Source organism: Sciurus vulgaris (assembly GCF_902686455.1).
Source record: "Sciurus vulgaris genome assembly, chromosome: 3".
NCBI lineage: Eukaryota > Metazoa > Chordata > Mammalia > Rodentia > Sciuridae > Sciurus > Sciurus vulgaris.
Genome location: NC_136463.1, coordinates 60,959,626 through 60,985,248, shown reverse-complemented (window position 1 = coordinate 60,985,248; position 25,623 = coordinate 60,959,626). Strand labels below are relative to the sequence as shown.

At 36.2% G+C, this 25,623-nt stretch overlaps 1 protein-coding gene and 1 pseudogene across 4 annotated transcripts in view; one reads left to right on the top strand and one right to left on the bottom strand.

Moving 5' to 3' along the window:
* Nucleotides 1–25,623, top strand: part of LOC306656064 (olfactory receptor-like protein DTMT) — a 280,983-nt gene that overhangs the window by 209,868 nt on the left and 45,492 nt on the right. The gene's annotated exons all lie outside the window — the stretch shown is intronic.
* On the bottom strand, nucleotides 11,396–12,427 carry LOC306656074 (olfactory receptor 1468-like; annotated as a pseudogene). Its single transcript has one exon. The product of its transcript is annotated as an olfactory receptor 1468-like (transcript).

The following is a 25,623-nucleotide window of genomic DNA, read 5'->3' as shown; positions in this document are numbered from 1 at the left end:
ATTTAATCCCGAAAATAAAGTTGCGCAGAACAGAGTAGCTGGTAAGAAGTCATAAACAGAATCTCCAAGAACTATGGGACATCATGAAAAGACCAAATTTAAGAATTATTGGGATTGAGGAAGGCACAGGGGTACAAACCAAAGGAATGAACAACCTATCCAATGAAATAATATCAGAAAATTTCCCAAACCTGAAGAATGAAATGGAAAATCAAATACAAGAGGCTTATAGAACACCAAATGCACAAAGTCACAACATATCCACACCAAGTCACATTATAATGAAAATGCCTAGCATTCAAAATAAAGATAGGATTTTGAAGAACACAGGAGAAAAGCATCAGAATAAATATGCAGGGAAACCAAATACGGATAGCAGCAGATTTCTCAACTCAGACTCTAAAAGCTAAAAGAGCCTGGAACTACATATTTCAAGCTCTGACAGAGCATGGTTGCCAACCAAGAATCCTGTACACAGCAAAACTCACCTTCAGGTTTGAAGATGAAATAAATCCTTCCATGAAAACAAAAGTTAAAAGAATTTACAAATAGAAAGCCTGCACTACAGAATGTTCTCAACAAATATTCCATGAGGAGGAAATGAAAAACAACAATGGAGGTCAGCAAAGGGAGGAAATACCTTAGAGAAAAACCAATCAAAGGAGAAACCAAGCCAACTTAAAAACCAAAAATAAGCGCAAATGACGGGGAATACAAATCATATCTCAATAATAACCATGAACGTTAATGGCCTAAACTCATCATCAAAAGACATAGACTGGCAGAATGGAATTAAAAAGAAAGACCTGACAATATGCTGCCTGCAAGAGACTCATCTCACAGAAACAGACATTCAAGACTAAAGGTGAAAGGATTGGAAAAAAAAACCTATCATGCACATGGACTCAGTAACAAAGTGGGGAGTTCCATCCATATATAAGATAAAGTGGACATCAAGCTGAAGTTAGTCAGAAGGGATAAAGAAGGACATTTCATACCGCTGAAGGGAACCATAAATCAGGAAGACATAACGATAGTAAATGTTTATGCCCCAAACAATGGTGCATCCCTGTACATCAAACAAATCCTTCTCAATTTCAGGAATCAAATAGACCACAACACAATAATTCTGGGTGAATTTAATGCACTACTGTCACCACTAGATAGATCTTCTAAACAAAACCAACCAAAGAAACCATAGAACTCAATAACACAATCAATAACCTAAACTTAATAGACATGTATAGAATATTCCATCCATCAACAAGAGGATTCACTTTCTTCTCAGCAGCACAGGGAATCTTCTCAAAAATGGACCATATGTTATGCCACAAAGCAGCCCTTAGGAAATGCAAAAAAATAGAGATACTGCCTTGTGTTCTATCGGATCATAATGGACTGAGAGAAGAAATCAATGACAAAAACAGAAATTACTCTAACACCTGGAGGCTAAATAATATGCTATTGAATGAAACATGGATAACAGAAAACATCACGGAGAAGATAAAAAATTCTTAGAGGTCAATGAGAATGACGATACAACATATCAAAATCTCAGGGTCACTATGAAAGCAGTACTAAGAGGAAAATTCATTGCATGGAGAGCATTCAGGAACGAATGAAAAGCCAGCAACTAAATGACCTAATATTACAGCTCAAAGCCCTAGAAGAAGAAGAACAGAATAACAGCAAAAGCAGTAGAAGACAGAAAATAATTAAAATCAGAGCTGAAATCAATGAAATTGAAAGAAAAGAAACAATTGAAAAAATTGACAAAACAAAAAGTTGGTTCTTTGAAAAAGTAAACAAAATAGACAAACCCTTAGCCACACTAACAAAGTGAAGGAGAGAGAAGACTCAAATTAATAAAATACATGATGGAAAAGGAAATATCATGACAGACACCACTGAGATACAGAACATAATGAGATGTTACTTTGAAAATCTGTATTCCAACAAAATACAAACTACCGAAGACATTGACAAATTTCTAGAGACATATGATCCTCCTAAACTGAACCAGGAGGACCTACACAATTTAAACAGATCAATATCAAGCAATGAAATAGAAGAAGTCATTAAAAACCTACCATCCAAGAAAAGCCCAGACCAGAGGGATTCTTAGCCAAGTTCTACAAGACCTTCAAAGAACAACTCATTTCAATACTTCTCAAAGTATTCCAGGAAATAGAAAAGGAGGGTACCAAACTCATTCTATGAAGCTAATATCACCCTCATTCCCAAACCAAGCAAAGACACATCAAGGAAAGAAAATTTTGGACCAATATCCTTGATGAAAATAGATGCAAAGATTCTTAACAAAGTATTGGCAAACCATATCCAAAAACATATTAAGAAAATTGTGCACCACGATCAAGTGGAGTTCATCCCTGGAATGCAAGGATGGTTTAATATCCGTAAATCAATAAATGTAATCCATCATGTCAATAGGCTTAAGGGTAAGAAATCATATGGTTATTTCAATTGACGCAGAAGAAAAGCATTTGACAAAATATAACACCCCTTCGTGTTCAAACACTAGAAAAATAGGGATAGTAGGAACATATATGAACATTGTAAAGGCTATTTATGCTAAGCCCATGGCCAACATCATTCTTAATGGAGAAAATCTGAAACCATTTCCTTTAAACACGGGGAACAAGAAGGATGTCCTCTTTCTCATTTCTATTCAACATTGTCCTCGAAACTCTAGCCAGAGCAATTAGACAGACTAAATAAGTTAAAGAGATACGAATAGGAAAAGAGAAACTTAAGCTGTCACTATTTGCTGATAACATGATTCTATATTTAAAGGATCCAAAAAACTCCTCCAGAAAACTTCTAGACCTCATCAATGAATTTAGCAAAATAGCAGGCAATAAAATCAACACACATAAATCTACAGCATTTTTATACACAAAGGATGAAACAGCTGAAAGGGAAATGAGGAAAACAACTCCATTTGCAATAGCCTCAAAAAAAAAATAAAATACTTGGGAATCAATCTAATGAAAGAGGTAAAAGGTCTCTACAATGAAAACTACAAAACATTGAAGAAAGACATTGAGGAAGACCTTAGAAGATGGAAAGATCTCCCATGTTCTTGGATAGGCAGAATTTATATTATCAAAATGGCCATACTTCCAAAAGTGTTATACAGATTCAATGCAATTCCAATTAAAATCCCAATGATGTACATTACAGAATTAGAGCAAGCAATCATGAAATTCATCTGGAAGAATAAGAAACCCAGAATAGCTAAAGCAATCCTTAGCAGGAAGAATGAATCAGGGGGTATCGCAATACCAGAACTTCAACTATACTACAAAGCAATAGTAAAAAAAACTGCATGGTTTTGGCACCAAAATAGACAGGTAAATGAATGGTACAGAACAGAGGAAATGGACAAACCCAAATAATTATAATTTTCTCATACTTGACAAAGGTGCCAAACATATGCAATGGAGAAATGATGCCTCTTTAACAAATGGTGCTGGGAAAAACTGGAAATCCATATGCAACAGAATGAACAAAACCCCTATCTCCCACCCTGCACAAAAATCAACTCACAATGTATCAGGGACCTCGGAATCAGACCAGAGACTCTGAATCTTATAGAAGAAAAAGTAGGTCCAAATCTTCAACTTCTTGGCTTAAGATTAGACTTCCTTAACAGGACTCCCATAGCACAAGAATTAAAAGCAAGAACCAATAAGTGGGACCCATTCAAACTAAATAGCTTTCTCTTAGCAAAGGAAACTATCAGCAATGCGAAGAGAGAGCCTACACAGTGGGAGAAAATCTTTGCCTGTCATACTTCAGATAGAGCACTAATTTCCAGTATATATAAAGAACTCAAAAATCTCTTCACCAAGAATACAAATAACCCAATCAACAAATGGGCTAAGAAAATGAACAGACACTTCACAGAAGAAGATGTACAAGCAATCAACAGATATATGAAAAAATGTTCACCATCTTTAGTAATAAGAGAAATGCAAATCAAAACTACATTAAGATTCCATCTCACCCCAATTAGAATGGTGATTAGCAAGAATACAAGCAAAAATAAGTTTGGAGTGGATGTGGGGAAGAAGGTACACTCATACCTTGCTGGTGGGGCTGCAAATTAGTGCAGCCACTCTGGAAGGCATTGTGGAGATTCTTTAGAAAACCTGGAATGGAACCACGATTTGACCTAGCTATCCCACTCATCGGCCTATACCCAAAGGACTTAAAATCAGCATACTACTGAGATACAGCCACATCAATGTTCATAGCTGCTCAATTCACAATAGGCAGATTGTGGAACCAACCTAGATTTTCTTCAATTGATGAATGGATAAAGAAAATATGGTATATATATACATGGAATATTACTCAGCTATAAAGAATAATAAAATTATGGCATTTGCAGGCAAATGGATTTAATTGGAGACTATCATGCTAAGTGAGATAAGCCAATCTCAAAAAAACCAAAGGATGAATGATTTCACTGATAAGCGTTTGATGACACATAATAGGGGTGGTGGGGGCAAGAATGGAGGAAGGAGCGACTGTATAGAGGGAAATCAGGGATGGGAGGGGTGGGGGGGAAGGAAAAAAATAACAGAATGAATCAAACATCATTACCCTATGTAAATGTATGAATACACAAATGGTATGCCGTTACTCCATGTACAAACAGAAACAACATGTATCCCATTTGTTTACAACGAAAATAAATTAAAATAAATTTAAAAATTAAAAAATAAAAATAAATTCTGGAAGAATTTAAAAACCAAAAAAAAAAAAACTGAAGCACTGTTCAGAGTAATAAAAAAACTAAAAATAACACAAATTTGCATCAACAATATATTTTTTAAACAAATTAATAAATGCATCAATTCCACTAAATACTATTCAGCTTCTGAAAGTGATATGTGTCCTTATGTAAAACAATGACCTCTAGACACAATTGCATGTATAATTTAAATTTATTTGTCATATGTAATGTTAGTCTGCACATTTGAAGTGTCTTATATATTTCCCAAGTTTTGTTTGCTTAATGGAGAGAAGTGTCAAACTACGCAGGACCCTCAAATTTTACTATATTCATTTCTTTGTTTTTTGGATGATTACTTTAGTGATCAATAAAAATTTGGAAAGGAAATTAAATTAATATTGGCATCATTAGAAATATTTACTTAAAAGGTGAGTTTTTGTAAATGTATAAGTTTATCTCAGGAAACAAGAAACTGCATCCACACCAAATCAATCAATATTCTACATTCAGAATAAGTATGCAAACAGACAGTGGAAATTTTAGAGATTACAGCACACCTGTCTTCAAGATACTTATCATGGCCAGAAAATAAATAATGAGTGCATCAAATAATTTCAAGATAATATTCTGGGGGCACCCTTAACTAGGGTTCATAATTTGATTATCATCCTTCTGTCATTATTAAAATTACTTTGGTTTATGTGCTGGGCCACCATCTTACTCTATGTAAATTGAGAAATGTATGACAGAAATCCATAGTCCATTTCAGAGTACATAATTTTAATTCAAAAGAGAATTTCATATCCAACATAGAGGTTTTTTGCAAAAGAAGTACAGCATCATTAACTCACTAAAGATTAGAACAGTTATTTCAGAAAAAAATATGATCATTAAATAGATAAATGATCAACACATGAAAGAAAATTAATAACCAGATAGCTTGGCAAAAGGAGATATGAGCCTAGAGAACAAAATTATCAGAGAGTGTATTTAGCATATTGGAAGAATAGTTCAAATGAATGTGTGTCTGTCAGGAGTTCTGAAGTGGCTGAGGAATTTGGATTATTTTAGGAGAGTTAATTACTACTGTACATTCTTTGAGTTCTATGAGCACCAACATCAATGTGCTGTTTAGTCAATATTGAATAATAATAGCAATCAAGGGTAATAACAATCAAGGGTCATCTCTCCTTTTCTCTTTTGGTAATGAGAGTTAAACTCAAGGACACTAAACCACTGAGCTACGTGCCCAATACATTTTATTATTATTATTATTATTTTTGAAACAAGGTCTCACTATGTTGCCTGGGGTCTCATCAAATTGCTGAGGCTGACTTTGAATTCATGATCTTCCTGCCTCCGCCTCCAGAGCTGCTGGAATTACAGGCTTGCCCAACCATGTCCCTTATTTATCATCAAAGCACTGGAAATGATAAAATGCATTCTCATCATGAAGAGATGAGAATCTATTTAGGAACTCTAGTTAAGGGTGTCCCCAGAATATTATGTTGAAATAATTTAGTTTGGTACAAACCAAATAATTCAAGGATTGAGGAATTAAACATGGCCCTTGAATTGTACCAATTTGTGAACATATCCAAAAGGTATGGATAAGATAGAATAATTTTTTGAGACATGAATTTTTGAAGATTTTGCTTCTTTGCTTTCTCCTTTCATTCCCACCCCAATTCAGGCTGCTTCATGTTCATTGCCTCAGGATAGATACATGACAGAAACACAGAACTATTTCATAGATTTTCTTGGTTTGAATTTCCAAATGCCTGGATCCCAGAGTAAGGACAGAATTTGCAAGCATAGAAAAAATGTCTCTTCACAAAACTGGAAGTTAAAATAAAGCTTCTTTCAAGCAAACCAGAAGAACATTCCTTTGACCTAAGGAGTAGGATAAGCAGGTCTGGCAATGCCATCTGAAGGCATGAAAACATGAAGACATTCATTGATTTAGAAGAGGATAAACTTTAATAACTCTTGGCCAAGAAATCTAATGATTTTAACAAAAATTTTAATTTTCAGGGAGAGAAAAAGAATTACCTCTATTTTCTCAAGAAATCCAAAGGGTGACCTATGCTGAGATGTTCTCTTTCGGTCTCTGGATCTCTTGGAGCCAGTGGGCAGACTTCAATTCTCTCTAGCTAGGCAATTACACTACTAATTTTATAAATAAGAAATGGTGAGTTCAAACCTTTCTGGAACTGCCAAGTACAGTGTAGCCTCTGCAGAAGATGCTCAGTGAGGCAAGGATCATGTGTATCTTCTTCACTGTGAGTCTATTGATCTTCCTTTAATGACATCATCAACTTTTTCTGTTCTACATACAGCATGATGAAAAATAAAGTAATACAACTTCTTACAAGAAACTAAATCCCCCAAATTAGAGGTTGTGAAGACCATATTATCTAAACAAAATGCAATAAATAAAAATTCATAATAAAATATTACACTTAGATTTTTGACTCTCCTAAATAACTTTCATATGAAAGAAGCTATTGATAAAGCAAAAATAATCTATTCAGAATAAAAGGGAAATAAAACATCGTATTCATCAAATAAGAAGAGTCCATGCTTAATTTTAGTGAATGAGTTATAAAATGAAAATAAGTGAAAAGGAAGAAAACTCAGATCACTTACTAGTGATAACTTACTAAGCGATTTAATAAACTAAAAATTTAGCAATTTACTAAAGTTAAAAGCATATATGTAAACAAACTAAAATCAAAGCAGTAAATTGATATAAATAATTTGTGAACTCTTTTCACAAGATCAGTTCTACATAAATATATATGGTTTTAGTTAATTATTTTGCTGCCTTTTCAAGTATATATTGATATTTCATAGGCCAATAGACAACTAAAGGTTCTTAGTTTTCAAATAATTCTTGAGAATTTTACTCATTTTTGTCTTTCAAGCGAACTTAAGGATAAATTTGTAGTTTACAAAAAGTATTTAACTGAGAATTTGATTTAGATTGCACTATATGTATTTGAGGAGAATCAAAGTTGTAAAAATTAATTGGCTTCAAACCTCAGCAAATTTTACAATTTTAACTAGGTTTATTTTATTGTATAATGTGCATCATCTCTATCATTTTGAGAAAAGTCAATGAAAACTACTCTATGATTACATCTCACTCCACAGAGCAATTTTGAAGAATACAAGCAGTAAAAGTGTCAGTGAGGCTGTGGGGAAAAAATACACTCATACATTGCTGGTGGAACTGCAGATTGGTGCAACCACTATGGAAAGCAGTATGGAGATTCCTCAGATAACTTTTAATGAAACCAACTTTTGACCCAGTATCCCACTCCTCCATTATACCTAAAGGACTTAAAATCAGCATACTATAGTAATGCAAACACATCAATGTTTATAGCAACTCAATTAATAATATCTAAATTATGTGACCAACCAAGATGCCCTTCAGCAGAAGAATGGATAAAGAAAATGTGGTACATATACACAAGGGAATATTACTCAGTCTTAAAGAAGAATGAAATTATGGCATTTGCAGGTAAATGGATATAACTAGACAATATCATGTGAAATAAGACAATCAGAAAAAAATCAAAGGCCAAACGTTTTATCTGATAAGCAAATGCTGATCCACCTGGGGTAAGGAATAATGAAGGAACTTTGGATAATGGAGAGGGGAGAGATGGGGTAGTAGAGATGGGAAGGATGATAGAAAGAGACAAACATTATTACCCTATGTGACTCAGCACCATGTACAGTCAAAGAATGGGAAGTTATGCTCTATCTGTGTATAATGTGTCAAAATGCATTCTACTGTCATGTATAACCAATTAGAAAAAATTTTAAAAAATAAAAGAAAGCATATAAACTGAGTGTGGTAACCTATGACAATAATCCTAGTTAATTGGGAGGCGGAGGCAGCAGGATCAGAAACTCTGGGCCTTGGTAATTTAGTGAGACACCATGTCAAAATAAAAAAATAAAAATGGCTGGTGGCATGACTCAGTGGTAGAGTGCCCCCTGTTTTCAATCTCACTGCCAAATTTAAAAAAAAATGTCATCTGTATGTAACAAAAATATAAAAACACACTGTATGTTTCAGAAATGTTAGAAGAAAGGTTTGGAATATGTTCACCACGAAGAAACCTGTTTACCTTGATTTGAACATTAAGTAAGATGTACACATTGTTTTAGTCAGCTGTTTCCATCGTTGTGACCAAAATAACTGACACTAACAACTTCAAAGAGAAAAAGTTTATTTAAGCTTCATGACTTCAGAGGTCTCAGTTCATAGCTGACTCCATTGCTTGGAGTCTAAGTTGAGGCATCACATCATGAGAGAAGAGTCCAGCCACAGAAGCTGCTCAGTTCAGAGCATGGTCAGAAAGGACAGAGAGAGAGGAAGGGAAAGATAAAGAAAGACATATATATAGAGAGAGAGAGAGAGGGAGAGAGAGAGAAGGAAGGAAGGGGCTAAGGACTGCAAGGAAGATGTACCCTTTTAAGACCTGCTTTCCTCCACAACACACCTGCCTACAGTTACACCCAGTTAGTCCATTCAAACTAGGATGGGATAATTATATTACAACTCTCATAATCTAATGAATTCACCTCTGAACATTCCCGCATAAACAGAAACTTTTGTGGCACACCTCATATCAAAACCATAACACATGTAGTAAGGCATTCCATGGCATTCCATAACTATGTAAATTTTTTCTAATTGTAGTTTATTTTTTAAAAAGAATTGCAAAATTGTAATTACACGCATTAGCAGGATTAGCATGTAAATTTTCTTGTTAATTAAAAAAATATATATAATATATATACACCAACTCAACATTTTTTAAAAAGGAAAAATTAAGCACCCCCTTTCAGGGTGTTTTCTCAGTATTTTTTCTATTTCTCATAGTATTCTTTTATATCATCATTAAAGTTTAAAAGTTTAAAAATTTTCTCCATTACTTCTTGCATCTACTTTTAATTATTCTTAATATTAAGATCTATTATTCATTGCCTTTTAAATTTTACTTTTGCAAAGAGGGAAGTGACATAATTAAAATATTACCTTTTTCTTTCTTTTATAATGCTGTTGTTTGATGTAACTGGGATTTTTTCAGAGGTTATCTATTACAAAATGTGGTGTTACCTCAAAGATCAAATGGGGAATAACAAAATATTGCAGGAAAAATGTCATTAAATAAAAAAGGCAAAATACAAATTTTGTATACACATACACACAAGTGTTGTTTAGGCAACTTAGAATCAGGTGAGGTCATACATCAAAATATGGGATAACATACAAATACAGGACTTGGAGGGAACCAAAAGAGCTCAAGATTGAATGTGCTGAGATTGAACTGCTCACCAAGTGGAAAGGTCCACTGGGTAGCTAAGAATACCTGAAGCTCTGCAGATTGGTCTGTGCAGCAAATGGAGATGTGGGGGTCAGAAAAACATATAAGAGGATGCCAAGGATGGATCTGAATGCCAGAACTTACAGGAAATAAACTGACAAAGGATGAAAACCCAGGCCGTTCCATAGTGCTGCTAAGAATTTAAGAAAAATAACTGGGTTGTGATAGTACATTGACTTGGGAGGCTGAGAGAGGAGGGTGGCAAATTGAGGCCACTCTCAGCAAACTAGCGAGATCCTAATCAAAATTCAAAATACAAAGAACTAGGGGTGTAGCTTAGTGTAAAAGCACTCCACTACCCAAAAAGGGAAGGAAGGAGGAAGGAAGGAAGGAAGGGAGGGAGGGAGGGAGGGAGGGAGGGAGGAAGGAAGGAAGGAAGGAAGGAAGGAAGGAAGGAAGGAAGGAATGCTCCTTTTCTTTCAGAAGTGGAGAAAATGATAAGAACCTAGAGAATCAGATGGCCTGTGATCTTACACAGTTTCAACTAACCCTCTTTGTGATTTGAGATGATGAACTTCATTTTGAGCCTCTAAATCAGCAATGCTGTCCTTTCTATTCCCATTGAATTGTCATGAGAGTAGAAAAATATATATATACATTTTCAAACTTCAAAATCCCAAATAGAAAGGAGGTGTTCTTAAAAACTGAACTTTTTAACCAACCTCAAGTTACTCTTCCTATTACTAGGGGAACAAATAAATAAAGTTTCATGTTAGGTAATTCCCAGGATAAGCATGAAATGAAATATTACAACAAAAGTGTTAGAAAGATTCATTTATAAAAAAGAAAGATCTGCTAATGTTTAGGTCAAGTCAGAAAATACTATGTAGACATGAAAATAAATCAGGGACAGGGAGGAAATAAGATTTGAAGTTAAAATAATGTGAAAATGTCTGCAGGAAAGCATATGTAAGACGCATTATAGGTTGAGATATTTGGATTTTACTTAGTTTAATGTAAAATTATAGAGCGCTATTCAAAAATGACACCAGAGACAAAGCAGAGTTCTGGATAAAGTGATAAGATCCTGGGATAACTTAAGGATGTAAGGCATGGAGATCACACAAAACAGTAATTCTTACACTAGGCTGTTCAATGATCACATGAGAAGACAAAGGAAGGGAAATCCAGGACACTAAGACCCCCTTCTCTAGGTGAACTACTCATATAAGCTTCCTCTCTTTTACATATTGAATTAATGTGTAGTGTACTGCATCAACAAAGGTCCCAATGGATGAGGGAAAAACATCTGGAATAATATTTCAATATAAATATCAGTACATTAGCTGAATAAAATGATATAAAAATCACAAGTGCTTCCATCAAAAATACAAGGGAATTTTCTTCCTACAAAGGGCTCTCTTCATGTCTCTGTTCCTCAGGCTGTAGATGAAAGGGTTCAGCATGGGAGTCACTACTGTGTACATCAGAGCCATGATGGTCTCTTTCACAGTAGAATTATTAGCGGATGGACATAAATAGAGACCAATAATTGCCCCATAGAACAGTGACACCACAGAAATGTGGGAGCCACAGGTGGACAAGGCCTTGTGAATACCTTGAGAAGAAGGAACTTGAGGATAGAGGAGAATATTCGTGCATAGGACACAATAATGAGTAGGAATGGGATGACAACAACGAGTCCTCCCATGATAAATATCACCAGCTCATTGACATGAGTGTTGGAGCAGGCCAGCTTCAGCAGAGCAGACATGTCACAGAAAAAGTGGGGGATCACATTGTCCACACAAAAAGACAGTCTTGCCATGAGCAGGGTGTGCAACAAGGCATGGAATGTGGTCAGCACCCAGCACAGCACCACCAGGAAGAGACAGAGCTTGGGGCTCATGATGGTGGTGTAGTGCAGGGGGAAGCAGATGGCCACATAGCGGTCATAGGCCATGGCCACTAGAAGGAAGCTCTCCAGATCTCCAAAAAACAGGAAGAAGTACATTTGTGTCAGGCAGCCTGCATAGGGGATGGATGGAACTTTACTCTGCATGTTCTGCAACAGTTTAGGAATGGTCACAGAGGAAAAGCAGAGGTCAGAGAAAGACAAGTTGCTAAGAAACAAATACATGGGTGTGTGCAGATGGGAGTCCAGGCAAATGACAATGATGATGAGGATATTCCCCAGGATGGTGGTAAGATACATGGCTAAGAACAGGGCATAGAACAGGTTCTGGTGCTCTGATGGGATGGGCAGGCCCAGGAGGAGAAACTCTGAGATGGTAGACTGGTTCCTTCCTGTCATGTTCTCTCTCCAGGTTCTTAAAGAGAAAATAATACAATCTATTAGGAACTCAAATAAATATGCATGTTTCTATGAGACATGACCTATTCTATTAGGGGTTTATCAAAAAATCTTTTTTAATTCTCTTTGCAATAATTATGATCTAATAACAAAATAATAATTTGACTCTTAATTTGACACATAATTTGACTGTTAAAAATAAGACATGAATTATTTTCTTTGCTTCTTTTTAACATGGTACAGTATTCTATTCTTTTGTAAACTTTCTTATCTATTTGTTTCTTAGACAGAAAATACATTGATTTTTATGCTTTTACACCAGGTCTATAACCCTCAGTGATTATAATTGTTGTCTGCTTCTTCAGTTTCTGACATGTGAATGTTCTTCAGGAACGTTTCTAAATTTGCACGCTTTATTCAACATATATCCCCAATAAAATACCATGTACTTCAAGGTCTCAAATATCATTTAAAACTCAGGTGCTTATATCTTTCTATCATAGGGAACTCTACTTTAAGGCAGGCATAATGTTTATCTTCCCTTGAATGTACCACAGGCACAGTAAGCAAAACAGATTCCAAAATAAATTTATGATCTCTGCCTGATCCTTTCCCAACCGTGTCCTCCTGTATCTCACATAAAGGAAAAGGTCCATGCTCAAACACAGAACCCTGAGAATTTTATTTCATTCATTCATTTCTCTCATCCTCCATAGCCAATCCAGTAAGTCCTTCAGAGTCTGCACTTCAATCTCTTATTCATCTACTCTTTATCTGAAATATCACTACCTTAGACAAGCTGACCTCCTATATCACTTGAACTAAGCATACAGTCTCTAAATTTATCTACCTGCTTCTCATATTCAATATCTTCTCCTCCAACTACTTTTTTTCTGCACTGTGACATTGTAAAATGATATTCTTGTTAACTCTCTCTCCTGATTAAATACACTAATAGATTCTCAGTGCTCTCATGAAAAAGGCAAAGTTTTCTTCAGGAGCACAAATAGCACTTCATTACCTGATTCTTTCCCACATCCACAGCCTCTTCTGGCGGCACATTGCCCTTGTATTCCCTGTCTGCAGTGCTAGACTAAAGCCTACATTTCTAGTCTCAAGCATTTCACACTTGCTATTTCTCCTGACTCACACCTTCTTTCCTTGGCTCCCTCGTTACCTGGCCTACCCCCTAATCTTTCAGGGATATTATATTGCACCTGCTATAGGAATTTCAGGTCAGTCAATGTACAGGGGAACAACAGTCCTTGAGTTGAGAAAACTCCTCAGAACACAATAGGTGCCCTGTTTGAATGGCTTAGAGCTGCTCTGCAACTCCTCTGTCCTTGAGGCCCAGAGACATTATTTTTTCATAATAACCTTTGGTACTAGTGGACTCTGAGAAGCAAACAAGTTATGTGATCTGCACATTTGCAATGCTAACTGTACTATGTAACCTAGTGTAACTTGATATGACCCTAGAATAGATAATAAACTGGACTGGCTTTCCCACAGGAGCCACTTCTTGCTCTTCCCCATCTTTTGTTCTTATCTCTTTGTTAGCTCTCTCCTTAACCTTTATACCTAGACCCCAATAAACCTTTGTAACTTGCTAAACTACTCCTTTCTTTTATCATGCTACAGTTTCCACAGCATCCTGGACTCATCTCAAGGCATTCAGTGTTCTGGTCACTGGTTAATGGCTAACTTCACATTGATTATGAACTCCATGAAGTAAAAATCATGTTTGCCTCATGATTGCAGCAGGGCAGCATCCTGCATGTTGCCTGATGAGGTCAGTATCCCATTAACCCTTATTGGCTGCATTTCAGGCTGAGACATTCATTCCTTCACCTTTAAAGACAACAAAACTCTATCAGGTAAAAGGTTAAAAACACTGCTACCATTGTTTCCAGAACAAAAACTCACTTCTTTAACATTTAGCTATACACATTGACACTCTGTTACAAACTTCCCAGGTGTAATTTTGTAAACATGGAAAACATTAGGGTACATAAGATATACTATTCATTTCACTATTGGGAATTGAGTTGATGCAAATTCTTTTTTTCTTTTCTTTTTTTGTAAAGTTCCTAGGAACATATGAGGTTCCTAGTCTGCTCTTTAAAAAAATATATTTTTAGCTGTAGATGGACACAATACCTTCATTTAATTTGTTTATTTTTATGTGGGGCTAAGGATCAAACCCAGTGACTCACACATGCTAGGCAAGACTCTATCACTGAGCTACAACTGCAGCTCCTGGTCTGAAATTCCTCAGGCTTTATTTCACATTATGTCATTGATATTGGTGTGCAGAAAGTGAATATTATGGTACTATTAGAAATTATTGGGAAATTTTTTAAAATTCTACCTTCAAGCCCTTGAGTTCTTCCTCCATTTTCCATAACACATATGATGGTTAATTTAACAGCTCATTTCAGTTCACTTCAACTTGACTTGGCTTGGTTACATAATGTGTTAGTCTTAGTTAGCTTTTCATCACTCTGACCAAAATTGCTCACATAAGCAACATAAAGATGGAAAAGTTTATTTGGCTCACAATTTAGGGTTTCAGTCCATGGTTGTCTGACTCTCTTGCTCTAGGCCTGAGGTGTGGCAGATGATAATAGTGTAAGGGTGTGGTGGAGGAAAATTGCTCTATGGCAACCAGAAGGTAGAAAGAGAGTGAGGAGAAAGGAAAGGAGCCAGAGAGAAGATAAACCACTCCCAGGACTCGTCTTCGGTGACCTGTTTCCACCAAGAAGGTTTCACCTCACAGTAGTCCATTTAGCCATCAATGCATTTATCCACTGATGAACTCAGGTGCCTCATGATCCAATTAATTAGCCAAAACACCACCTCTGAACAAATGAGACTTTGGTGGCCATTCCAGATTCAAACCATATCATCCTGTTTTGGTCAAACACCAATCTAGATGGTGCTGTGAAGTCATTGTAATATGATACCATTCAACTCAATAAAACAGATTATTCTTCATTTTTTTTTTGAGGGGGGCTTTGTACATTAAGTGAAAGTCTTAAGATGAAAGACTGAAGTCTGCTGAAGAGGAAAAGATTTTGCTCCTGTTTGCCTTCAGACTCAAGACTGTAGCACGAACACTACTGGGAATCTACTCTAATGACCTGCCCTATAAATTTCAGGCCAACCAGTCCCTGTGATCATGACAGTTATTTTTTTAAATTAATTTCTTTTCACTATCTCTGTCTGTGTTCTTCTCTACCCCTCCCTCTCTATCTATACATATTTATCTGTGTAAATGATCTGGTTCTGATTTCTGGAAAATTCTGACTTGTATTTTCTATTATGCCCCAAATCTGATAAATGAATCAGAGGAGGGATATTAAGAGATATACAGAGCTTCTCAACTAAAATGTCAATGGAAGCAAACCACTAGGATCTTCACCGTTAGTGGTGTTTTCATCTGCTGCATTAAAATTTTTTACACTTGAACATTATCACTGGCAATGGGAAGAAAATGTCTACTGCAAATCATACACTTGGTTTCTCAGGATTTTTCTTCCCTTGTAACTGAAGAAATTCCATCGTAAGGGTCAAGAGTTGTGAATAGGAATCACAAACAAGAGACATAACTCTCAGCTCCTGTGTCGCGGATGGACTAAACTTCATGTCTCCCTGAACAATTAAATCAGGAATTCTCAGAGTGTGGTGCACATAGGAATCAGTGAGGGCAGTGCTTTTAAATTTTAGTGTACATGCAACTCATGTGGGCATAATGTTAAAATACTTATTCTGATTTTATGGTTTAGATTTTATATTTTTCATTAACACCCATAGAAAATCTGTCTTTGATAGATGAACTGAATGGGAATAGGAAGGACAAACATTTTATTTAAATTACAGATTATTCTGTATTCTCAGAAAAATGAAGATGTAATTTCTGGAAAGGGGGGGCTGTCCAAATAACATTAAAGATTCACAGATGATTTTAAATGAAAGCAAGACTATAGAACTACTGCATTTAGACTACCTGGCTCACACAGCTGTCAATATGTTGAAATGATATAATCTTTTTATTGTATCATAAGATATGTTGATATTTGTGAATGTTATCATTAACAATTGAACTGGCAAACATTAGACAAAATACTTGTAGAATGTTGGAAAAATTCAAGAGACAGAGAATTATAGAATAGACATACTATCACTATAAAAAAAAACTACCCTGGGAAACATAAAACCTGAAAAATCTCTGCCTTTAAATTAGAAAGACACTACAGGTGAAATATGCACCACCCTTCTTGACTTACCTAGGATTTCTGAGAGTGACTCCAAGACCCTGACCTGAGATCCATCTCTCCTCATTCATTGTGGGCATGTGAATTAAAACCCCCTATTGTCATGATCTGTGTCTATACCACCCAGCTCATATCTCTCACAGTACTCATCTCTGTGCCTAAGGGAACCTGCTCCCAATGGAGTTCAGGTCTTGGGGTAACTAATTAAAGACAAAGCAATTACCCAGGAACTCTAGGACAATTCTCTCAGAGTCCTGCTGCAAGGAGTGATTACAGCCACTGATCACACCTGACTATCCTTTGGGGAACACTGAGGATGGAAAGAAGCTCAGGGATAGATGCTTAGTCATTGCCTGCTTGGGGAATGCACAGGAGTTATATGCTGGTGGAGCCTACTCATTGGAGGGTAACAAGGATGGTAGGAAAACCCTTAAAATTAATCAGGGACCACCATGCCATAAATGATTCAGTGTCTTAGAAGTACGAATGTTATACAAGAAGCAATCAGTGGCTCTAAGTAGATATGAACATGAAAGACATGTGTTTTTGATTGAATCCAAAGTGGCAGTCTCTGACTATAATAAAATTCCCTATAAACAGGCCCAAGAGATAAAAACTTATTGCTAATGAGGTCAGACTTCTATTGTCCAACTGTGTGTGTGAATATATTCATTATATATCAGTATAAGGAAAGGACAGGAATAAGAAAAAAAAATTCAATATCCTCACTTCATATTCAATACTTTATCTTAGGTCAAGATAGAAGAAGAAGCTCAGATTTCATATTTATTTGCTTTTGCTTCCTTACCTCTCTCTAGGAAAACCCTCATAGTATCCATCATTAACACCATCCAAAACACTCTCCATATATATCAGGTGACCTCCTAATGTCATATTCTATATCAATAAAATTGATTACAAGGCCATACCATCTTTTATTTTTTTCTTCTACCACTGCCTATTCCAGATACCCTGTACTTTGAAGTCACCCACTGAATGAAATTCTGTGCAGAGTGATGCAGTAAAAATATCATTCCTAGGGACTCTGCATCCTCAATAGTCCTACTTTCATTATAGTTTATATTAACATTTATTTCTGGGCATAAAAATAGGATGTGGTACACAAAAATTGCCACAAGATTTCAGTCCTCTCTACTGTGGTTGTGTACAATTCAGCTTTTCATTGGTAACAGTATTAATAAATAAGGAGAATAAAAATTCCCAAAATAGCAAAACCTGGGGAGAAGAAAAGGAAGTAAAAATGAAGGCCATGCATTGAAAGCTTTCATCTCCCAAGGCGAGTGTTTTCCAGATGTTGTTTGCAGGCAAAGAGAATGTTTTATCATCCTTAAGAGAAAAGAATCTCTAAGAGGCATTATCTCCATCAAAGCAAAATCCGTTTTAGGCACTGTCCACAGACCTTGACCAAAAGGTTCACATTTCTCACTAAACTGACCTAGACCTGATTAAGCAAAACTATACCACCCCTCAAAATAACCTATATAAATCGGTCCCATTCTTTGTTCAGTGGCTCATTTTGCACCAGGAAAGTGGGTCCATGGTCATCATTTCATATCCCTGAAAAAAAAAAAAAATAAAAACAGATGACATGTGAGGTTTGCATCCTGCCTGGTCTTTTTGTGCTAACAAGTATCAATCTCCTATGCTTTTTGTGCATTGGTTTACTAAGAACCAATGAGAGAGAGAGAGAGAAAGAGTCTGTACCTTAATCTCAATTTCCAAATCAGTGAAACAGTCATTATATACCTGGCAGAAGAGCACATGCTTTGAGAACTAAATGTTTTGATAAGCCACATTAAGCGCATCAGTCTCATCTCTTAGTTCAACCACAGCTGCAGGAACCCAGCTCTGAACTGGGTTCAACCAGCTTCAGTAGATGCGACTTGACATCACCTCCCTTCAATCCTTCTCCACCTGCTCCTTGACTTTTGTTCTGGGCTTTTTTTTTTTTTTTTTTTTTTCTTTTTTGGTACTGGGTATTGAACTCAGTTGCAGTCAATCACTGAGCCACATCCCCAGTACTTTTTTTTTTTTGTATTTTCTTTAGAGACAGGGTCTTACAGAGTTGCTTAGCATCTCACTAAGTTGTTGAGACTGGCTTTGAACTCATGATCTCCTGCTTCAGCCTCCTGAGCCAGTGGGATTACAAGTGGGCCTCACCATATCTGGTTCTGGGACATTCCTTACTCCAGAAAAAGATGTCATAGGAACTCTCCTCACACTCATAGAAATATTAAGGTATATGATATATTTTAAGTTATTTATTTTAAAGAATGAGAGGAAGGGAGTGAGGTATTTTAGTATAAGAAATCTTATTTTTCCCTCACATTTGTTGGAAAAGCTATATTCCACTGATTTGCCTTGGCTACAGTATTAAAATTCAGTGGAGGATATAAGAGTGCATCTAGTTCTGCACTATGTGCTATTCTCTCAATATTGATATGTTTCTACCTTTTCTTTAGTATCACACTTTATTGGTTATTGTCAATTAATAGACTGGAACTAAGAGATGTGAAACCTTCTGTTTTCTTCTTATCTTCAAAAAATTACTTTAATTTCTAGCTTCATTGCCTTCACACATAAATTTTATAATGAGATCATCAATTTGTACACAAGAAGTCTTGTCGGAAGTGTGGGTGGAATTTTGCTATCTTGAGATAAATTTTTGAAGAGCCAACATCTTAAGTATATTGAGCCTTCCGGTTCAGACCATATGCACTTCCATTCCTTACATCTTTTGTTTCTTTTTTTAAATAATGTTATTGTACTTTTTAGATCTTTATTTTATTTTTTTATGTGGTGCTGAGGATCAAGCCCAGTGCCTCATGCATGCTAGCTAAGCCCTCTACCACTGAGCCACAACCCCAGCCCACATCTTTTGTTTCTTTAATCAGTATTTTGTAGTTTTGAGATACATACAGTTGTCCCACTTATCCATGTTCTCATTTTCCCTGGTTTCAGTTACTTCCACTAAACCACAGTCCTACAGTATTTAATGGAAAATTCCGGAAGTAAACAATTCACAAGTTTTCAATAACATGCCATTTGAATATCCAGATGAAATTGTGTGCTGCCCTGCTGTATCCTGCTAGGGATCTGAATAATCCCTTTTCCAGCATATCTGGGCTATTTATGCCATTCATCTATTAGTCTTTTATCATATCAACTATTATGGTATTTCAGTGCAATAAGTAAGACTTGCATAATAAACCTTAGTAAAGGTCAAGTAGATCTCCAAGTAAAACTACAATTAGACTACAATGCTACATCACATCATCTGTGTCACTCACCTCACTTCATCTCACCACATAGACAGTGTTAACAGCTCACATCATCACAAGGAGAATGGCAAGTACCACATAATATGATATTTTGAGGGAGACAGAGAACATTCAGATAACGTTTATTATGACATATTTGCATAGTACTATTTAATTAGGTATTATTGTTAATTGTTTACTGAGCATAATGTACAAAATAAACTTCACCACAGGTATGCATGCATTGGGGGAAAATAGAATATGTGTGGCTTGGTACTATCTCTGGGTACCTACTGGGGTATTGAAGTGTATTTCTCTGGATAAGGAGGAGAGTATTATATTTTATTAGCTTTATATTTAAGTATGTTAATGATTTGGTATTACTTTAAAGTGTACTTTCAGTTTTTTTCATAACTTTGTAATATATTGACTTGCATCCTTTGATCTTAGCAATCATTTATTAGTTCTGACACCCTTTTTTAAGATCTTTTGGGATTCTGTATAAACACTCATGTCTATGAAAAGAGGTGGTCTAATTTCTTACATTCTAATCTCTCTCTCTCTCTCTCTCTCTCTCTCTTTCTCTCTCTCTCTCTCTCTCTCTCTCTATATATATATATATATATGTTCTTTTTTCCTGCCCTTACCACATAATGATAAAAGGATCAATTTTACAAGAAGATAAAACAATTCTTAAAAATAGTTTGAACTCTATGAAAAGTACAACTTATAAAATTTACCAGGATGCAACAAAAATCATCCCCAGAGAAAAACTTATTGCACTAAATACATATATTCAAAAGCAAGAAAGATCTAAAGATGATTATCCACATTTTCATTTCATCAAGTTAGAAAAAGCAGAGCAAATTAAATTTAAATTAAACAGAATTAAATAAATAATGAGAATAGAAATCAGTGAAATTGAAAACAGGGATTCAATAGAGAAAATCAATGAGCCCAAAAGCTGCTTTTTGAAAAGTTGTACAAAATTAAGAAGCCTCTAGTCAGAATAAGGAAGAGAGTGAAAGGAAGTGGGAGAGAGAAAGGATATAAATTGCTTTTATCAGGAAAAATGTAATACTGTGTACAAATATATTACCATGAATTCACTAATCTAGATGGAAGGGACCAATTCTCTGAAAGAAAGAAAAAAAAATCTTGCAAGTGCACCCAAGAAGAAACAGACAATCAGAATAGGCCTTTACCAATAAAGGAACTTGAGTCAATAAGTAATGAACTTCTAAAACAGAAAGTTCTAGGCCCAAATAATATATTTGTGTATATTCTATCATTTAAGGAGGAAAGTATGCCAATTCTGTACTATCCTTTTGGAATAAAGAAAAGGAGGGAATACCTCTTAATTCATTGTATGAGAACAGAATTACCATAATACCAAAACCCAATAAAGCCACTAAATGTACAAATATCTTTCATGGATGCAGATGTTAAAACTCTCAAAGTATTAATATTAGAAAATGAAATACAATCACGGTATGAAAAGAATTACAAATCATGAGCAAGTGAAATCCATCCCTGATACATGAGGCTGGTGTGACATTCAAAAATCAATAATGTAGTCCATCACATCACAAGCTATAGAAGGAAAAAAAAATCACATGACCAAATCATTAAATAGAGAGAAAATCACTTGACAAAATCCAGTATCCATTTATGAAAGAAACACTCGGTAAGTTAGGTATAGATAGGTAGTTCCTCAACTTCAGAAAGCATAGCTACCCCCCTAAATCCTACAGCTGATATACTTAATGGTAGGAAACTTGATACATTCTCCCTAAAATCATAAACAAGGCAAATATGTTGCTTATTATCTCTGGTTTTCAACATACTACTGGAAATTGTAGCTAATATGATGAGAGGAGGGAAACAAAGAGTGATAGTTTGGAAAAGTAGAAATAAAAGTGTGTCTGATGCTGACCTGGGCCTCTAAATAGTAAATCAAAAAAATGTTCAAAAAATTAAGCTAGTATCTCATAAATGGTTATAGGCAGGTTATATGATCCAAGCTAATATACATGAGCCAATTGATTTTCTGCACTCCAGCAAGGAACATGCAGAATTTTATATTAAAAACACAATGTCGTGCGCTGTCAGGCATGGCTGTCTTGCGGAAAGGAGGGCGGGAGGTGCACCAGCAGCTGCAGCACACAGCACTGTGGAGCCGCCTACCCAGCCCATACCCTGCCTGCCCGTCTTGGCTTCTAGCGCGCCAGCCCATTCCGCAAGCCCGCCGGCCTGGCTCCCCTCCCTGGCCCAGACTGGCGTGTGGCTGACCTGAGGTGACCGGGAGGAGAGGGCTGGGCTGGCCAGCAAGCGGGCGAGGATGCTGATGAGGTCTGCCCCGCCCCAGCTGCAGGCAGAAGAGCAAGCAGTGTGACCTGGCCTTCTTCAGGTTCCCACGGGATCTAGCCAAAAGTCAGAAGTGGGTGGAGAAATGTAGGAGAGCTGACTTAGAATATAAAACCTCTGATGAGCTAAATAAACACATCAAGATCTCTATGATCTGTAGAGCTACACATTTTGCAGAGGCATCAGAAAACTAAGGAATGATTGGAATTTTTTTTCTCAAAATTAATTGAAGCAGGGTCTTGTGAAGTCATTGGGAGAGTCGTCATAGGACAGTTCTTTTGAGATAATGCCATACCAACCATATTTGCCCTACAAGTCCTTTGAACAATCCACATAGTAGACACAAAAAACGAATAAAAGAAGTGAGTGAAGATGAAATCAGGACACTGAGACAGAAAAAGAAAATGACAAAACTTCTGAACAGGAACAAAAATATAAAGAAACAAACAACAGCAATGCTCAGAACCCCAGTGCAGAAGAAGAGGGGTGATGAGCAGGATGAACATAGTTTACCTTAAACCCTTGAAGAGAGGGAAAACAAAGACTACTTAAAGTCTCTATTTGAAATTTTTATTCTTATGCGAAAACAAAATATACCTCTGGATGGGAATGAGGCTGGTGAAATCCCAGAAGGTCTGCTCACACCTGACCACTTTCAGGCCCTGTTGGAGTGCTGGGAACATTCTGGTGAAGAGGTCCTGAGAAAATGCTTTGGGACCACAGCAGTTAACATATTGTTCTGTTCATAAAACACAGCAGACACAGATGCTAGAGATCTGTGAGAGCTGCATTCGGAAAGAAACCCTCAGCAAAGGGAGAGACTCACACTTCTTTTCCATTATTCCTGATGATGTGGTGGACAGAGCAGGGAAGCACTCTGTTGGTGTGGTTTATAGATGAATCTCATAACCTGAGAGAGGAATTTGAGGGTTTCCTGCCTTATGAAGCTGATGCAGAAATTTTGGCTGTGAAATTTCACACTAGGATAACTGAGAAGTGGGGACTAAATGTGGAGTATTGCCCTGGCCAGGCTTACATTGTGTCTAGTGGATTCTCTTCCAAAATGAAAGTTGTTGCTTCTAGACTTGTAGAGAAATATTCCCAAGCTATCTACACACTCTGCTCTTCCTGTGCCTTAAACATGTGGTTGACAAAATCAGTTCCTGTGATGGTGTGATGGTTTGACATATTTGACTCCATGGAAATGTTATAGGCCAGGCTATATGGGCAATGACTAAACAGACTCCATTTTACCTTTAGACTCCAAGTTATGCAGGAAATAGTTCTCCCATGGGAACAACCCGCCTCTGTACCCATCACCAGTTGCTTAGCATGACAGGTTTGGCAACACAAAATGGCTGTACTTGTACAATGAAAAATTGTCTCTTTTTATTTCCTATTTTTCCTAAACAATGTACCATGTCGACAGTGATGGTAAGAGTGATTGTCTAGATGTTATTAACCATTCTTTAGTTTGTACCTAAGGAAGGTCATTTTGAACCACTTCCCCTACTGCTTATGACTTTAGATCCCATTATGTTAGTTTATAGTTTTGAATCACAGCAACAGACGTTTATGGTTTATATAGTGAAATGCTATAAAAACACTTGCAACCCTGTGGTCAGGGCTGTTCTCCCAATAGGTACATTAGGAACAATTGAGGTTTGCTCTTTTTTCCATCAACCACAACTGCTATTAGAATTTGACAATGTTATTTCTGTTCCTTTTCAGAACAGTGAAGAAGGGAGTAAAGAACTGAAGGAAATTTGCCATTTTCAGTGAACAGGCAGGCATGATGCTTTTGAAATTTTGGTGGGATCTCCTGCAAGCACTTGTTTTATGTTTAGATGGTATAAATAGTGACACAAATATTAGATGGAAGGACTGTATAAATGTATAAATGCAAACATACTGTACTCTGTATTGCACTAAAATATATTGATTCCATTGTTACCATTGTTTTTCTTTAAAAGGTCTTATCTTTTACAAGAGCCTTTGGGAAAAATCTCCAGGGACAAACTTCTGAAGTTTATCATGATTTTTGGTTTCAGGAAGCAACAAATTTGGCAACCAAACTTGATATTCAGATGAAACTCCCTGGGAAATTTTATAGGACTCAGCATGGTAACCTTGAATTTCAACTAACCTCTGAATGTTACTATAAAGAAACATTAAATGTTCCAACAGTAGAGCACAACATTCAGGAACTTAAGGATATATTTTTAGAACAGCACCTCAAAGGTCTTAAGTGCTTATCTCTGGAACCCTCAGTAATGGTACTGCTCACATTCAAAACATCAGTGGAGCACCATACAGACATGTACAAAAGTCACTTGCCTAATCCCAACAGTCTTGCAGCCAAGCTTCACTGTTGGAGAAAGATACTGAAACACAGAGGGAAAGATATAAAGCATACATCCACCATTTATGAAGTCCTCCATCTGCCTGATATTAAGATTTTTCCTCATGCATATGCCTTGCTGAAGGTTCTATGTGTCTTTCCTATGATGAAGGTTGAGAATGAACTCTATGAAAATGGATGGAAGTGTCTCAAAGCATGCTTAAGGAACACTTTGGCAGATCAAAGCTCAAGTAACTTGGCTTTGCTTAACATAAATTTTGATATAAAACATGATCTGGATTTAATGGTAGACACATATATCAATCTATATACAACTAAGTCAGAGCTTCTTACAGATAATTCAAAAAAACCATTGAAAATACCTAGAAGACTTTAAAAATGGGATTTCTCCTATTCTGATATTTGGAAGAAAAGCCATAAGGTGTATGTAGGTCACTTAATCACTGAATATCTTTGCCTACTGGCCTTGCATGAATACATTAACCATCAGTAATCTGCCTATATACATGGCACCTATTTGAGCTCTTATGCTTTAAAACTTGGGCGTTCTTTCAGAAGACAGTATTCGAAGTATCACACTTTGACTCTGTGTGAGCTTCCTAGTAGCACTCTGGAATTGTTTTAGTTAAGTCTTTTAGATATAAAATGTATTATTACCATGGATCCAGTTCTCAGGTATTGTCATCGATTTTGATGAAATAAATTTTGAGGAGGTAGAAGAAAAGAATGCATCTTATGAAGTGTTAAAATGAAGCCTGCTATTGACCTTTGACTACTAGGATTTTTAAGTGTGTTAAAATCTGTAATGGATAGTTAAGGAAATTAACTAGAGAGTTGTGAGCTCACCAGATAGATTTCAGTATGAATTTTGTCTTTATCAAATGAACTTAAAGAATAAATTACAGTGTG